Source organism: Podarcis liolepis, assembly GCF_965112155.1.
Source record: "Podarcis liolepis genome assembly, chromosome: 13".
In the NCBI taxonomy this organism is placed as follows: Eukaryota; Metazoa; Chordata; class Lepidosauria; order Squamata; family Lacertidae; genus Podarcis; species Podarcis liolepis.
The window spans coordinates 31,182,701-31,200,771 of record NC_139573.1 but is presented as its reverse complement, the minus strand read 5'-3'; the positions used below and the strand labels follow the sequence as shown (position 1 = coordinate 31,200,771).

Below are 18,071 nucleotides of genomic sequence, written 5' to 3'. Positions count from 1 at the left end.
AGGCAGAGCCCCCACAATGCTGTTCTTCTTGTGGAAAGCATCAGTAGCAAATAAGTCACCATCTGTGCAAAGAGATAGAAGGGGTGTTTGGGGGGGGGGTTGTGTAAAAATGGAATGGCTCTCTAAGCAAGCTGAAGCCAGTCTTTTGGCAGTCAACACCAGGTCTTCCCCAGGGAAAGGAGACTCTTGGCACCGGACACCACCACTCTCACAACAGTGGTGGACCAGCAGTTTCCACTGCGCCATTTTGTACTTCCTGGGGAAATAAGCAGTAGCTGCTCTCAGCTGTTGCATGTTCATTTTTATCTGAAGGAAACAAGCTGTAGCATTTGGCTCAGCGCTGGAATTCTGGGCCAAGAGACAGATATGAGGGAGGAAGCCAAGAAAATGCTGGCAAGCATGTGTCTGGGGTCAGAAATGAGAAATGTATGCCCCATTAAGGTTCAAGAAGTTGGATGCTACTAAAGATTATGCCTCTCAAGTGTCCTTGATCGTCACGGATGCCCCTGCCCTGAAAGCCTTGTTGTCACACAGGTGCATTTAAAATAGCATAGGCACCTTTTAGATATGTCTGATATATACAAAAGCTGCTACAGACCACTGGACTGCCCACAGAAAAGTGAAATGCCTTCAGACACCTCAAAAGCCATCCCATGTTTTCAAAGAACTGTGTCATTGCCTTGAAATACTACTGTTCTGCATGTCAGCAATCCCTCAATTTCTAAAGTCTTGTTCTTAAAAACTTGTTTCTTCTCTCAAAAAAGCCATTGAGCTCTCCATAAAACATTGCTAAAGAAAGAACAAAAGTGATATTCCTTACGGCAAATGCTGTAACAGCCCACCTTGAGGGATTCTGACTCTCCCTTTAAAGTTCATTTTTAGAAGATCAACCTCCGGAAACATCAATGTCTCCCGGTATAGCAACATAAAACCAGCAGGTTTCAGTCACCAGGGGCCCAGTACCATTCTGTGCCAGTGAACAAGTAGGTAGCTCCATTCCATTTCTTTAGCAGCAAACAGTGGAAAGAAATGTTAGTAAAATGAAGAGTTTCCTTAGGGAATTGGGAGATGATTTTAAGAAGCATGTAAGGGGCAGCGGAACTCTGGGTGCATCTGCACTGAAATTCTGCAAATGAGGACATGCTAAACCAGGGGTGGGAAACCTTTGGCCAGCTAGGCCTCCCCATTTAGCCCATGAAGCCATTTTGGGAAAGCCATGACTTGGGTAGGGCTTCAAAGGAACAACTGGGCACTTAAAGTGGGCTCCCAACTCTACCTTTGCTTGTTCAACTATGGGGACATTCAATGAAAACCACTTCTCTATCCCCATGCTGCTCTTTGAAGCTGCCCACCATGGCTCCTTTCTACCCTAACACTGTAGGTGCCCTTTGCAAAAGTGCTCTTTGAAACAGTTGTCTCCTTTAAACACTGGAGTGAGCAGGCAGGTGGCCAGTGGTCTAAAGGAGAAGAGAGGTCACTGCTTCAAAGAGCACTTTTGCAAAGACCTACAAAACTGTGCAAGTGATTTTGACATGTGGGTGCCCCACCCACCTGTCCACTGTGTGAGATCACAATAATGCTGCATGATTTACAGGTGACTGGCCCTCAATAAGGATCTGCCCTGTGGAGCCACAAAGGTTCCCCACAAATTGCCTTATAACAAAAGGAAGCATCAGCATAGCTCATTTCAGTTACAAACATCCTTTTGGAAGACCTTTCCTCTGAGTAGAAAATGTTTTAGTTCCAATATTTAACAGCAAACTGAAATATATATTAGGCACTACATATTAAATGTGATTAAAAATACTGAAACGAGGAAGAGTCTGTATGTAAGGAGGAAAAATGGGTGTGGGAATTCAAGATGAAAGGGTATGGAAATCTCACCCCACTCAAGACTACATGTCTCCACCGCTCATTTAAGAACTTTTTGTTAGTACAAAGAGGTTCACATGCTGCTTTGGGAGGAGACTTCCAAGATTTAAGTCTTGTATTACATATAAAATATTACAAGCCACTCACAAATAACTCAAAGCAAAGGCTGCACCATGTTGATAGCAAAGAGCTCCATATAATTTCCTCACACCACACTGGGTCAACTGGGCTCAACTCAGCTGCCCTTTCAACCTGACAAACACCCCTACTCCAAGCAGTCCGAAAGGCTAAAGTCCTCACAACCCATGACTTGAGAACTTTTCTCCTATACCTTTGCAGGGAATTAGAGAATTCAGCATGAACCACAACACTGCAAAGCTTTATGGTCTCAAAGGTTGACCTGCTGCTGGATTGCCTCTGAAGACGACACCCAAACACGTACAAAACATTTCTTAAGCAAAAAGATGGGGAGATTGTCTGCGGAGAAACGAAAGCCTACTTACCACCTCCCCAGTGGAAGTCCATCCTCAAGTTCTCAAAACACAAAAAGGTGCATATGGATCCCTGCTACTGAGGGGGAAGGCATTAGGCAGGGGAAGGAATAAGATAGGGATGGTGTACCTATGGCCCTCCAGATGTTGCTGAAGTCCAACTCTCCAGCCATCATGGCCCACTGTTCAGGGAAGACGGGAGTTGTAGTGTTCAAACAACATCTGGGGGAGAGGTCAATGGTTCCTCACACCTGAATTATGCACCTCCTCTCAATTGTGAGTTGTGACCTCTGGAAGCTTTTCTGAAAATGAGAAAGTTACTGATTTTTCAGGTAATGGCCAGCTATGCTCCAAGAGCAAAATGGCACTAGGGGGGCAAGGGCCACTCATGTAAATGTAGGCAGAGTGCAATGCAACAACAAAGCGTGCACCAGGCTACTAGATTATCTTTATGGGCTAGGGAGAAGTTCTCAGCATATTCGTACTGCTGATGCTGCACCGTCATCACAGCTGCACTATTAAATGGCCGACCATGGAACTCTAGCCAGAGTTGCTTCCGGCACCCTGGAAGGGCTGGCAAACCCTGCTGACAGATTGAGCAGCGCTGTTTGGGATTCTTTGCATGCTGCTGCCTTCCATGGAAGGGATGGGGTGATATAAATAGGAAACACATGTGCCAGTTGCATCACCACAAAGGGTAAGCATCCACCCCCAATGCTCCTCTTGAGCCCCGCTGCTTGAGGACGGCATTGCATCTGTCCAAGCAATTGCTATTTCAGGAATGCATGGTGAACTCTGCATTCAGATGCTACAGCGCCAACAAAGGACTCCCTCTTCCCCCAAGCTAGCAGAAGAAAAAAGACCTTTGGCCATTTTACACAACCTCACAGTAATCAGCACGACATGCGGGCAGGGCCCTGGTGACAAATTATTAACTCGCCGTGACAGGCCAGGCGTTGACTGGTGTTGCTTCTAATTCCTTCTGAAGTGCTTGAACTTTCCAGATGTAATCTGGCTGGAAGTAGAAATTAAGTTAGGACACAACGGCCATGTGAATGAATCAGCTTGCTTTCATGCCTCTTTTCATCAGAACTGTGTGCACTCTGTGTAACATGATAAAAGGTCCGAGTCCTGGATCTCAATATATTTAAATCCTGTAATGAGAATTCATGCAATTCAGGCTCATTTTATATTCTGACTCCACATTTCCACAAGGAAGAAGTGTTGTTGGAGGAATGGAGCAAGGAGAGAAAGAGAGGCATGAAGATACAGTGGTGCCTCGCAAGACGAAATTAATTCGTTCCGCAAGTTTTTTCTTCTTGCGGGTTTTTCGTCTTGCGAAGCACGGTTTCCCATAGGAATGCATTGAAAATCAATTAATGCGTTCCTAGGGAAACCGCTTGCCAGGCTGGCGGTGCGGAGAAGGGCTTTTCTCCGCACCGCAAGCCTTCAGGACAGGTACGGGAACAGAGGGGAAGGGGCGCAGCGCTTTCCCTCTGTTCCCGGGGCTTGCGTGGGAGGAGGGTTTTTCCTCCCCACCGCCAACATTCAGAACAGCATTCTGAATGTTGGCGGTGGGAAGGAAAACCCTCCTCCCACCCCAAGTCTTCAGGAAAGCCATCCGATGCCGGGCGGCGGGAGAAGGCTTTCCCCCTCCCCCTCCCGGCATCGGAGCTTCGTCCCGATGCCGCGCGGCGGGGGGAGACGTTCCCCCTCCGCCGCCGGGCACCGGGGCTTCGTCCCGATGCCGCGCGGCGGCGGGAGGCTTTCCCCCTCCGCCGCCCGGCACCGGGGCTTCGTCCCGATGCCGCGCGGCGGCGGGAGGCTTTCCCCCTCCGCCGCCCGGCACCGGGGCTTCCTCCCGATGCCGCGCGGCGGCGGGAGGCTTTCCCCCTCCGCCGCCCGGCACCGGGGCTTCGTCCCGATGCCGCGCGGCGGCGGGAGGCTTTCCCCCTCCGCCGCCCGGCACCGGGGCTTCCTCCCGATGCCGCGCGGCGGCGGGAGGCTTTCCCCCTCCGCCGCCCGGCACCGGGGCTTCCTCCCGATGCCGCGCGGCGGCGGGAGGCTTTCCCCCTCCGCCGCCCGGCACCGGGGCTTCCTCCCGATGCCGCGCGGCGGCGGGAGGCTTTCCCCCTCCGCCGCCCGGCATCGGAGCTTCGTTCCGAAGCCGGCGGCGGGAGGAGGTCCGAGGACAGTGGGGAAGACGCGCTGCGCTTCCCCGCTGTCCCTGAGATTTCCCTATGGGCTGTCGTCTTGCGAAGCAAGCCCATAGGGAAATTCGTTTTGCGAAGCGCCTCCAAAACGGAAAACCCTTTCGTCTAGCGGGTTTTCCGTCTTGCGAGGCGTTCGTCTTGCGGGGTACCACTGTACTATCATACTCCCCTAAGAAACCACGAGGACTAGAAACCTGCCTTTGTCTCATTGCAATATTAACAGGTACCACTTATTAGCACTTCAAGGCCACTTAAAAAGTATTCAAAAGAGCTTTCATGCACATCATGTAGTTTCACACGCCTCCTCGGTCATCCTTACAATACTCTATTTACCACTATTTTGCTGATGGGAAGGGGCATGCTGCTTTTTACAAAGTCAGGCCAAGGTAAGAGGCTTCCCATCTCAATATTAGCTACACCAACTGGCAGTGGCTTTTCAGAGTATCTTTCCTAGCCCTACCTGGAGGTCTTGAGGATTGAACCTGGAACCTTCTAGATGCAGAGCAGGAGCTCTACTACTGAGCAACACCCTTTCCTAGAAGGGGGAACAGGTGGACTATTGTGGCTTGCTTTATACAACCCTTGAGATGATGGCAGACATGAGATATTGAACTAAGGATTTTGCCAATCTCTTACCATGTTATACAGTCGTACCTTGGATCCCAAACACCTTGTGAGTCTAACGTTTTGGCTCCTGAACACTGGAAACCTGGAAGCGAGCGTTCCAGTTTGTGAACTATTTTTGGAAGCCAAACGTCCGACGTGGCTTCTACAGCTTCCAAACGTTTTGTAAGTCGAACTGACTTCCAGAATGGATTCCGTTTGACTTCCAAGGTACCACTGTACTAGCCATTACAAAGGCTGAGTTTTCTCAGGAAGCCATTGTTACACACTAGACAGACTTGCCACCACAGTAAACTTACAAAGCATGGAACACACACACACACACAGCTGTGCTCTTAATGTGTCCCTTCCCCACCCATTTCATGGCAAAATTCTTGGAAGGAGGCAAAATCAGAGATGGGAGTGTATCACCAGCCATTTTACAGTGCCCTGAGATCTTTTGATGAAGGGCAGTATATAAATCTAACAAATAAGAAAAATAAAGAACACACCATTTTTATTTTTGCAGGATGGAAATAGCACAAAGCACACCTCGGTCTAAAAATGTACAGGCCTGCAATTATTGTGTTCTTAAGGCAGCATTCTTTTTTAAAAAACAAAAACCAGATGGAGTTATTGTGATTAATTGCAGCATTTCAGGCTGAACATGAAGCTCTGCCAGACTTCTCTATTTATGGGCAAAGGGGGATAATTCTTTCTTCTGTCCAAAGTGTGTTAAATGGGGGAATCTTCTCCATGAATACACAGGAGAACACATGTGCTCATGTCTCGTTCATCATGTCTGTTACCATGGAACAACAAAATCACCAACGTCACCACAAGAAACCATTCCAATCTTGGGCACATCAACAAAGACAGTTTAACACCTCTTCCTACTACCTGCAAGAATTTTGCAGTCAAGAAGGGAGAGAACAAATTGAGCTTGGCTGTCTGTTATTCCACACATCTGTATGCTCCTATAGAAACTGTGTGTTCAATTTAGCTGCTGGAAAAACTCAGCTCATAAAAGGTTTCTAGTCCTCAGCATTACTAAGAAATCATAGTGAATACTTCCCTTCCCCCTATTCCCTCCCTAAAGCATCTCTGAAGAAACAGAAGCACAATTATGCCAAGTTAAAGCAATGTATGGATATTTGCATAATAAAACAACCATGCCTGATCACTGGTCATGCTAGTTGGGAGTTGTAGTCTGACAAAATCTGGGGGATAGCAAGATGGGGAAGGCAGATCTATCTTAATCCTCAGAAAGAAACCTGGATAGTCTCCAATCCATAAAACAAGAGTTCTACATTGGACCATAAATATTTATTTGACCAATGACATCAAGGTTCATAAATGAGCCAGGATTTGAACTGGGCATGCTGTTTTCCCATCCGACACTCTATATTCAATGGACCAACCTGCTTTCACAGGTGTGGACAATAGGATAGGAACGAGCTCAGGAGTCTGCCTAAGTAGAATCCAGGAACAGGGGCACTGTGCTTCAAGAAAAGAAAGGAGCAGCTGCAGGTATTGGGGTTTTCCATACATCAAGGAAGCAATAGGGCTATAGTTTTCCTTAGGAACACTTCCTCTAATTGAGCTACAGCCTCTTAGAAATTACTCTACAGCAAGCCAGGACTTAACCAGCAAGGGGAACTGGCTGATGCAAGTTAATTACCCGATGTACTCAAACAAATGGGCTTGCTCTTCTCCAACGACTCACATATACAGCCAAAAAGCAGTTAATCTTGTTTGGCATTAATACCAAAAGTAGATGCTGTGTTTTGTTATGCTCACAATCCCACTCTACATCCCCTGCGTGGAGGGGAGGGTGGAGAGATGAGAAACAAAAACACACAACGTACTGCCACAAGTTGCCTTCTTACTAAATTTGCTGGCAGCTTGAAGATTTGGGTACACATAGATTGAATTAAAATGGTTCTGCAGAGAAGGTGCTTGTTCACAAGAGACAGAGACCCAGGGGGACAAAGGGCAGGTCTCAGCTGTTGCAGGCAAGACAAGCAAAACAAAAGGCAAAAATAAAACTCATCCAAGTGATGCTGTTTATCCAGCAAGGCTTGAGTGAAATTCCAAGTGCCTAGCGGCTTGAGCACCTAAAAATTTACATCATGTCATCTACGCCTGTTGAAGTTCCTGTACTTGCTTCCTACCCTCTTCTGCATCCAGCCACAAACACCTTTCCTTTCCTTTGAAAGCTCATTCCCACATTTCTGCATCTCTAAGATGCCTTTTCTGGCCTTGGGTTAGCCATTTATCCTGATTCTCTATCCCACACAAGCTGCCTTCAAGCTTTTCAGACCATTAGTATCAGCTTACAGCATGGGGTGCATTTTGTATCTTCCACAACAAATCTGACTCCCTGCTTTCCCCAGGCTCTCCTCTTTCTTCCAAAGATGAGCATGGTACCACTGAGGTTTGAACCACCTTAGGAAAGGCCACCTAGGACAACTGGGTCATTAGAGTCGAAGAGCAATGCATTAGGCTCAACTGTCTCCCAAACCCACAAGAGAAAATTATGGAGATTCAGATTTACAGGTCTTCACAAGTAGCCGGGTTTTGGTCATCCAAGTGTGAAGTATGACAACCCCCCTCCCTCTAGCTGTCAGTTAAATGTCAAGAAGTACGCAGGGTAGAATCCAGATGTCTTGACTTGATGCTTAGCAATAAAACCATGCTCTGCGTCAGGAAGCAGAAACCACCACAGTGCTAGTTAAATGAAGCCCATACGTCTGCATGCAATCGCGTCTGTATTAAGGAGCCTCGGCTTTTAAAATCTCCTCCCGCCCTGTTTGTTGAAAGCCATTTAAGAATGAAATGACTGAAGCATTATGAAATGCCTACAGGCCTGGCAGGGTATGCAGGGGGGAGGGAGAAAACCAATCAAAGATGGCAGATTTAAAACAGATCTTTCAAACCTCTATCTAATTAGAAACATCTTGGCGTCTCCTGATGTGTTTTTCCCCAGCAGAGCCATTTTATGAAATATACATTATCTCAAGAGACAGGAGGGAGGCGGCTTCTATTTGTCAGGCGCATCTCAGGCAAGAGCAGGGTGCTATGCTGAGGGAAATAATAAAACTTCAAAGCTAAACAACCGATTGTCATCTGAAACTCCCTTAGAAAACCAATAAGGTACAAGTATGGGTGAGTGCATGCTGAAGATTTGGGGTCTTTTTCACTTGATTTGTAATTCTCCATGCAACATGCAAAATCACCACATTTCATACCACAGGAATAAGACGAAAGGCTGTACTACTTCAGGAATGACTGTAAACAGGATGGATATGGCCCACAAAAGTACTTGTTCCCCACAGGCCCTAACAAATCAGAATAATGACTTTTGCCCATCTCAAGAAAAAAAAGGGTCAACAATCTATATTTTAATGTCATTATCTCCATTTGGGTTATGTAAGGTAGCAGCTGCACGAAAACACACACGCTTGGTAATTGTGAAGCCCATACGGACAGGTGACACCAGTTTTATGAGACAGCCTGACCATCTGTGAGGAAACTGGGCTGCCCCACAACACACATGTCTGGCCCTATGGACCACTGGTGGAAGAACAGAGACTCTAGCTTTCCTGCAGCAAACAGGGCACTAAGCCAAGGGGAAACAAAATTGAGATGATCCATCACAGAGAAGATCCACTGAGGGCACCAATTTTGGCCTAGCACAGGGCGCCATATAAAGAAACACTGTGAAAGTCCGTCCCTGGAAATGGTCACCCAACAAAGCCTGGTTAAACCAACTGAGGCTTGCAATCCTAGAGGTTTGGGTTTTTTGCCGGGGCGGGGGGAGAGAGACATTAGGGCAGTAGATACCTAGTCAAAAAGAATAAAGAAAAGCTGCCCGAGTGTGGCATTCTTTTCTCGTGAAGACAGCTGTCCAGATTCCAAGACACAGAGAACCTTGCTATAACATTGTGCCTGTGAGCCTCACACAGAAAGCTGCCCCACAACTGAAGTAAGATATAGTATGCTGCTTAGCGTCAAGAGGAAGCCCCACTTAATCATTAAAGGGGCCTAGCTCCCAAACACAAGTGTGCATACAGGGTTGTAGTCTTTAGTTCAAATTTACTCACAGACTCCTTAAGTTGCAATGGCCTCTCTCGGTTATTCATACAGCCTATTGAGTTCTTTTCTAATTTTATCCACTTCTTCCTACAAGCTTTTCCCTGCTGAAAATCACAACAACACACAGCAAACATTGACAGAGAATAGGCACAGGACCTCTTGGATGGGCTGGGTGGAATTTGCCCTGATGAATTAAGGGAAAGCCTGGAGCTTGCAGGTGCTTGCAAGATGCTCTGATGAGAAGCAAAACCACATTGCACAAAGTACCGTATTAGACTTCCGCACGCCACAGAAGTCAGCCCACAACTGGCTGTATTTGTCTATATAAAGGAAGGGAGGAAGGAGTCCTGGGAGCAATTAAACACCCATGTTCCTTACCAAATTTATGAACGCTAACAAGCTATTTAACCAACCACTTCAGGAATAGGAAAAATCCAAACAAATCTCTATCAGAAATTAAAGGGCTTGCTGGAAAGCCAGAGGTGCCACCACCATCCAAACTCTGTGTGAAATGCACTAGGTACTGGAGACAGTTCACCTGTCCTGCACCCTTTTCTTCCTGTAGAGAAGACTGTCCTAAATGAAATACTGTGGCTATCCCAGGTCTCTCTAGATATGCTTTCTAGAGAAGCAGTCACACACATTTTCGATAAGAGAATGGGGCCTACTCCGATAATGTTCACACATAAACCAACAGTTTAAGAGCAGAAATAACCGCTCATTTTTAAAATAAGTTTGCATTCCTGTTCCCTCTCCCTTGAACTCCTCTAAGAGAAAAAGGAAAGTTCAGGAGTGAAAGTGCAGTGGGAATCGGAAACTGAAGCAACTCTTCATGTAAGCATGGGCCCAGCTGGGCTCCGCTCCCCCATCTTGGCCTTCTGCAGGCAGCTTCTGCTACCACATCATAGGTGAGCAAAAAGAAAGAGGTGTTTCGACCATCAAAATAAGTGCAGCTGACAGGCTCCGATCACTCCTGCAGCCTATGTGCTGCACATGTGATGCAACGCAGAGACAGCATGACAGTTCAGAGAACACCGATCACTACGTGAGGCCACTGAAGCAGCATCAGGGTTTCTAGGACTGTTGCACATCATCTCAAGCATGAATGTGAGCCAAAGGGCTAAGAAAACTTACAGCGGGGAGCAACGTATTAAGTCGCAAACAGCATGGTCCTGTGGGTCTAAGATGCAAGACATACTTCCAGCAGTCCAGTCATCGTGACACTGCATGATTTTGAAATGAGTCACGTGACCTCCATGCCCTGAAACTTGCTTCATAACTCTCGGGGAGGACACTTATCTTGTGCAATCAAAATACCTAAATTTAAGCCCCCAATAGGAGAGGAAGTCAGGGGGGATTCTGAGCTCAAATTCAAGATGTTAATACTCATTTGAGCTCAACTTACTTAAATGAACTGGGTATTTGTAGAAGAAAGGCATGGTAGGCAACTTGGAAAATGGGGGAGAGGTGGAGAGGAAAATTCAGTCATGATGAGAAGCCATCTGATGCACAGACAACCACCTGGATGCCAGTACACAGACAAACAGCATCAATAAATAGACCCCACATGCAAAGTGCACATTAGAACATTTGAAAGCAACCACTCCATGAGTCAAGCAAGCCAAGTCAAGCCAAAAGACACAGGGAAGACAAAGCTGCTAGCCAGTCTGGACACTGGATGAATCCAAATATTGCAACTATGCAAAGTCGATCGGTAGCTTATACAGTGGCAAGAAAATTATGTGAGGCAGCCATCCCCTTCCGGGGGCATGAAATGGCCAGTGGAAATCCAGCCCTAGTCTCAACAGCCGTGAAGACTACAAGCCTGCTTCTAAAAAATGCTTCCTAGACACAGAACCGAAAGCAAACAAAACACTGTGTCCTCTCTTTAACTATATGTCCACACACCTCCAAACAAAATACAGAGCTATATATAGAACCTTTGACTTTACGGAGTCTGGCAGCATAACAGGAAGTGAACCCTATATACAAGGAAAAACAGCACCCTAACTGCAAATGAAATTAAGGTTTGGCTTTCCAAACAACCTGCTGGTATCAGAGAAGACTTAATAAATTGCAGTTGTTCTGACATGCAGTTTCTGAAAGCCTCCCAATGTTGACAGAAACCATTTGAATGCCACTTGTTTCTTTGGGTTCGTTCGCACCGTGTGGCTAGACAAGACAGTGAAGGTGCATCCCTAGAGACCAATCTGAACAGACTTGGTACCGTTTATGATCCTTAGCAAGGATTGTCCCAACAGTCAGCAACAAGCTGCCAAAGGCTTGGCGGGAGAAGGAGCTTATTTGGAGCCAAGCCACTAAAAATGTACACAGTCCCAAAGTAGATGGCCAAGGATTTCAGCAATTTACTCACTCGCTACACATTTATAAAGATATCATATTCCCTTCTACCATCCAGATCAAAGCAACCAAACATTGGGGGGGGGGGACACAATTCAACAAAATTAAAGACTAGGACACAGCTAAAGTTTCTCCCACATTGCTATGTAATACTCTTGCCTACATTGTGATGTGATTGTGTTACATGGGCTACTGCAGCTCCTGCCCACTTTGCACAGAACACCTGCCCACCATTTATTATGCAAGTGCATCTATCCATCACATGGCTGAGTAGGTGAAGCTACAATAATTCAGTCTCAGCTTTTCGCTGTTCCCCAAATGTATTCTGCTTTCCCCACCCCTGAACTGGGAATGCGGTGGGCAAAATAAAAGGCTTGTTCCTGTATTAAGAGCTCTTCAAAGGAAGCTCCCTGTTGCCGCCCCTCTTCTGGCATCAGAAGTAGAGTTGGGTTTTTGCCCTCCCGCCCCTGAAGCTAGGGTTGGCCTGGCTTAATAAGACTACAATATAGTACAAACATAACTTTTATATGCACTGCTAAACAAAACAAAACATTGTGTGATTCGCTTTACTGAGATATTAGCTTTACTGCGGTGGTCTGGAACCAAACCTGTAATATCTCTAAGGTATGCTTGTAAATGTAACTCCATATACGCAGCACTGAATACAACCCTAAAAATAAATACTATACACCTTCGGGCACTAGGCAAAAACGTTCCTCTTTAACCAGGCCTTTGGCTGATTGGCATCTGATGCCCTATTAAATGTGTTGTGGAAAGAGACCTTAATGGGTTGTCTTTGTTAATGTTTTGATTATGCATTTTGTGGTTTTTATATTGTAATTTTATGTTGTGAGATCTATGGATGAAGGTCAGTACGCAAATGTAATAAATAAAAACATCAGCAGCAGCAGCAGTTCATCAGGTCTAGCCATGATCCCAGAAAACATTTCATCAGGCCATGACTAAGAAAGTGCACTGCTACATTTTTATTTTTATTTTTATTTTTTGGCATACCATTTGGTATCTTTAGCATTAACTATTTTATGGATTCACACATGCAAAGATCCACTGAGTGTTAATGGAAGCTAGAAACAAAACCTATTTTCCTATTGAAAAAGTTTGTCGTGTTTTTAGGGAATGAACTTGGGAACAGGGAAGGTGCTGTATTCTCCAGAACAGTTATTTTCAATGACCCTGGGGGGAGTATTGTAGCCTACAGGGCAGCATTGAATTGATTTGCATGTCAGTGCAAGAAGAATGGGAAATGATACACACAAAGACACAAACACATCCAGCAGGCCAATCGCTGCCATGATTACATGTTTCTTCAAAATCCGAACCTTCTATCAGATCAGTAGCTGACCCCCCACCCCCATATTAAAACATTTCATATGCGAGAAAACCCAATTCAAATACATTAAAAATATCAACACGTGAAGTCTAGACTTTGACATTCCGAGTCCAATGGTTTAAATAATTTAAGATTGTGATCTTAACCTGCTCGGATTTTTCATGGCCTCCATTTTCCTAATCTGATGCAGAGACAGCAGAGATACACATTTCTTATTACAAACCTACAGCCTTAGGAACAAAAGTGGTCTGTAAACCTAGAATACATTAGCCTACAATTAAGGAAGATGTGCCAGACAGTTTGTAACTGGTATTCCTCTTAAATGTTCACATGATATCCTTTTCAGCAATAGCCTTTAACCATGGACACACCCATAACATGGACTGCTGAGACAATAGACCATAAAAAATCTATTGTTCAGAAGTGGCTGCCGGGGATGTTTCTATGATGCCCAGATGTTTTCTGGGCTTCAAAACATCTTTCCTGGAAGACCAGTTAGAGGAAAAAGCTGGCTGCTGCCGCAATTAAGATGAGTTTGCCCCTCAAATAAAGAATCATTCCTTTCTGACCCTTTGCTTGCTAGGAAATCAATCACCTATTGAAACTGTCAAAACTATCACCAGAGTAAAAAAGTATTATTGCGCTCCCTAGAAAACTAAAAGCAGCCAAGTTAATTTAAGACAAATTTGCAGGGAAATGGATTTCTCATGACATTGTCTGGAAGCTTTCCAAGCCGAGGAATTACAGGGTCCACATTTCCAGAGACAGCTTAATTGAGTCTTCTGTGCTTTTTACAGCCTACTTTGATAAACATCAGCAAAGTACGAGATGGGCAGAAAGCTTTCATTGCATCCATTGTTAGACCCATCTATTCATTTACGAATCACAGGTTTTAATATATGTTTTAAAACAAGGGAGATGCTCTTTCCATCCTAATCCCAAAAAGGGTGTTTAGCACTGATGCCATGGCTCTAAATACTCTATAGGCATCTCTCAATTTAGGAATTGTACTGATGTTTGCCAAAGAAACAAAACTGGTGTGTCAATTTGGAGAAAGGGCTTAACTTTAGTCAATATCCTCTCCAAAGAGATACCTGTAGCGATTAATGCAAGTTAAATACATAAGGCTAACAAAACATTAACCTTTACCGAGCTGTTAGCCGGATGTCAAGGAGACATTTATGTCTCTCCCATTCAGTTATCAGAGAGCAGCAGAGACAGCTCTTGAATCCGAATGGGACAAACTCTCACTAGGGCCAACACCTGCGAGGTTAATTCACATCACACACATTTCCCACTTTTGATAAATGCATGCTGTGCACACAAACTGGAAGCTGCAATTGGCAACAGCTCCTGAGCTCCTTATCTACTGCATGATTACAGACATGAGGTTCTCCATCAAATATTGCCGTGTTTACCTGTTTACTAGTCTGCCCCATAAGGTGACAATTGGCTCTTAAGAGTTAAAAAGGCTGTAACCAGTCCCAGCAACACACATATTACGCCCCCCCCCCCCGAATATGGTAACATAGTATTTCTGATCTAACACATTTCATTCCAAACCAGAAGCCAGGGCAAAGTCTTAACAGAAAGTGAAACCAAATTACTGGAGACAACTCTGAAATGCTGACCGCCTCATCTGCCTCAATGCATCTATTTTATGTGTTACAGGTAGCCCAGCTCTACAGTTTTATTGTATGTGTCTCAAGGTCTTTGTCATGATACCCAATTCCAATGTACGTACCCCGGAAAATCTTGGGTATTGGTCTTTTGCAAAGGAAAAAGCAAAAAATTCCTGAAAGTGCTCAGGAAGGTAGAAAGAGAACATGATTCATGTGACAGCATAAGGTATTCTATCTTAATTAAGAGGCAGAATGCTATACTGAATAAAACAATTAAAGTTACCATGAGTATAACCATTCACAAAATTAGCTGCAACACTTAGGAAAGGCTATCCTGACATTCTGCTTATCAACTCTGAAATACTATGTAATGATTCCACATATGTTTGCCATGTTGTTCATGCACTGACTTGCAAATTTATGTGTTCCCATTCAAGATGCTCAACTCGCTAGGCATTACCACTGCCAGTTTTTAACCTTACCACAGAGCTGTCCCTTACAAGCTGTTTGTTCTAGCTGTGCATTTCCTTGATCAAATCTATAATGCATCTATGATTTTAGACAGAGAAGCAAACACGCATGTGTCACTGCAGTTGAGAAAACTTCAGGTGAACCAATTTTACTGCTGTGATTCCAATGCAAACAGTACAGCATAACATCTGGCATAGCTTCCAAATAGCATCAACTATCGTTTTAAGAAGTTTGCTAGGATGCTTCAGGTACATATTTTCCTTTCCCTACAGACTACTATGCCGGATGACCCAGCTAACTCACCGATGAAGAACCTGAAAGCTGAAGCAATTAGGACAAATTCCTAGCATCTCCCAATTGTTTTGGAACACCATAAAGAATGTTATATGACGCCTATTTTCCCCTCCAAGGCAGAAATCAGGTATGACTTGTTCCAGGAGGGCCACACCTTGGGAAACAAAGCACTTGAACTCAAACTTATATGATTTCCATTTCATCCAGCACATGTAAGTCACCCTGATCAGTTTAAAGGCCAAGCCAGGTGCACTTTCATAGCCTTCTCAGGAAAGCGCAAAATGTGGTCTCCACGTGTTTTAAGCATAGTTTAACTGATTGGCCATTATTTATTTCCATTAAATGTGCACACAGGCCAAGCATTTCTGGTATAATCTGCTCACAGGAATGAAGTCACACAACTACGTTACCATGAGCATAATGTGCAATGGGCAGGAGCAATCCTAATCCTAGCTGCGCACCAGCACAGTGTGGTAGGGTGGCATGGCCATCACATCTAGAGTCTCGCCACGCATGCCATAGTCTGTGCTATGCCGTCTTGGAGCAGCCATAGCGATTGGACCTGATGCCCTCAAATAATGGCAGCTGAGTCTGAAGTCAGCTCAGCTCCTACTCAAATGCCCCATTCTTCAGGATTCCCAGGTATGATGAGCCCAATAATACAAACCATAATAACCACATTGAGGTCCTCGGAAAGGAAGCTGGTCCACTGGTGTGTGTGTGTGTGTGTGTGTGTGTGTGTGTGTGTGTGTGTGTTTTAAATGGAGCAAGTTGTATTTGCAGTAAAAGCAATCATATTCTGTCCAGATACCCCCACATTTTCACTACAATCATCATTTAGCAAACTTAAGACTTCATCTTCCAGCATTACCCTAACAGGGAGTAGGAAGCATTCAAGCTAAAAACATAATTATATGGCACTACAGAAAACATTAATCGGGGAAGCAGGGGGACAGTGGGAATAACTTACATGACCTTTCGGCCACATCCTAAAGATTTTGAGAGCCATAGATGTAAAGACCATTACAAAAATCTATATGCAGAACTTAAATGCTGGCGAAGACTCTTGCATACTGGTTTGTCTTGATCTTGGGAGTCAAATTTAAGACCTGCTTGGCTCTTTGAGGAGGCACATAGTAACACATGCACATACATGCCTGCATTCATTTTATTAAAGTGATCTTCCATGTAGATTGGATCTCTCTCTCTCTCTCTCTCTGGCACCTTATTATGAGCAGCTTTTCCTTTCCCAGGCAACTCCCAGTCTTATCCTTTCATCTGTGCTGCAAGCCTGATTAATTAAGCGAATCATTTGGCTAATGCAATTAGAACACCCTTCGCCTCACCCTCTGCCAGGACTAAAAGGCAGCAGCATATAAAAGAATCCCCAACTCAAATTCAGCAGTTTCCTTCAGGCTGAGGACATCTAAAAACTTTACATGTCCAAGGAAATTGGGGTGGGTTTGGGGGGGAGAGAGAACACAACTTTCCAAATGTCAGAGCATCAGGAAAGTTTAAAACAAATATCACCAAAAGATGTGTGCACACTGCCAGAGCTCAAAAGCAAGCTTCTTGTTGGCTTATGAATGCGGGCATTCAGATAGCAATCAGAATCCAAGAACCACATTATAGGCTCCTCTGCTCAAATCTCCCAGGGAGCCATGTACAAAGCAAGAGAGGCGGTGTCTAGAGAAGCACGCTTAGCCATCATTGCGGCAACACATATCGCAACAGCTCCAGCATGGAACACCCTGAGATTTGCACATTTTGTTTCAAATTCCAAGCCCTTATATTTGTAGGGGGAAATGCTACAAGCACACTTCCTTGGTAGGGTGCCAGATTTTAGCGGAATATACGCAAGAACTACATATCTAAAAACCAGGTGAATAGAAATACAAAAGTCGGGGGGTGTTATGGGGTAGTACTGGTGCCACTATCATTGCTGTTAATCATCTGTGGAGCACTTATGGGTTAAGTGAGGACGACAAGAAAAAAAATTAACAACCCCATTTTCTGATTACAGAACTGAGAGGACATGCGGCTGGTCCAGAGGTACTGGATAACTTCAAAGCAGAGGTGAAATGCGAACCTTCATCTCCCAGGTACTAACAAACTACATCCTATTCACAGGATCATATCAGCTTCAGGAATTCTAGTCCAGCTCCCTGTATCTGAGCCCAACCTGAATAAGAAGAATTTAAAGATGGCTTACAAAACCAAAGTTCACACAAATCTGGTTAGGGTGTCATAATTATTTTTTTCCGCCTATAGAACATGGGGTCTCTCTTTAATGCACAATACCAGCTCCTTGCACACTGAAAGTAATATATAATCTTCCTAGCATGCACAGTTAAGTACAGCTGCTTATTCCAAGGTCATACAGAAGCTCTACCACAAACCCACGAAAATGAAATCTTAGCTGCAAGTGCCCACTTCCTTTTCTCTAATCACAAGAGTGTCATTCCTGTTTGCTCATACACACAATCTGTCCATTATATAAGTTGGTAAGAAGACAGCTGAGTATGAGTGGGGGGAAATGGAAGAGACAGGATACGCAAACAAGACAGGCTCCTCAGTGGCTTCTTGGTTTCCAGTTTCCCTCTACCAGAACACCGCCCAGCTTCTTGTGAAACACACCAAGGTTCCCACATGACTCACTCAGCATACAGACAAAGCAGCAAAATGTCTGGCATTC

General features: G+C 44.9%; 1 protein-coding gene and 1 long non-coding RNA gene across 3 annotated transcripts in view; both read right to left on the bottom strand.

Moving 5' to 3' along the window:
* The window catches only part of JUP (junction plakoglobin), a 58,996-nt gene that overhangs the window by 37,881 nt on the left and 3,044 nt on the right, over positions 1-18,071 (bottom strand). The gene's annotated exons all lie outside the window — the stretch shown is intronic.
* LOC310691990 lies at positions 100-15,997 on the bottom strand. The gene is made up of 2 exons (XR_014518636.1): positions 4,742-15,997; positions 100-3,641 (listed from the first exon to the last, which is right to left on the bottom strand). It is a non-coding gene; the product is annotated as an uncharacterized lncRNA (long non-coding RNA).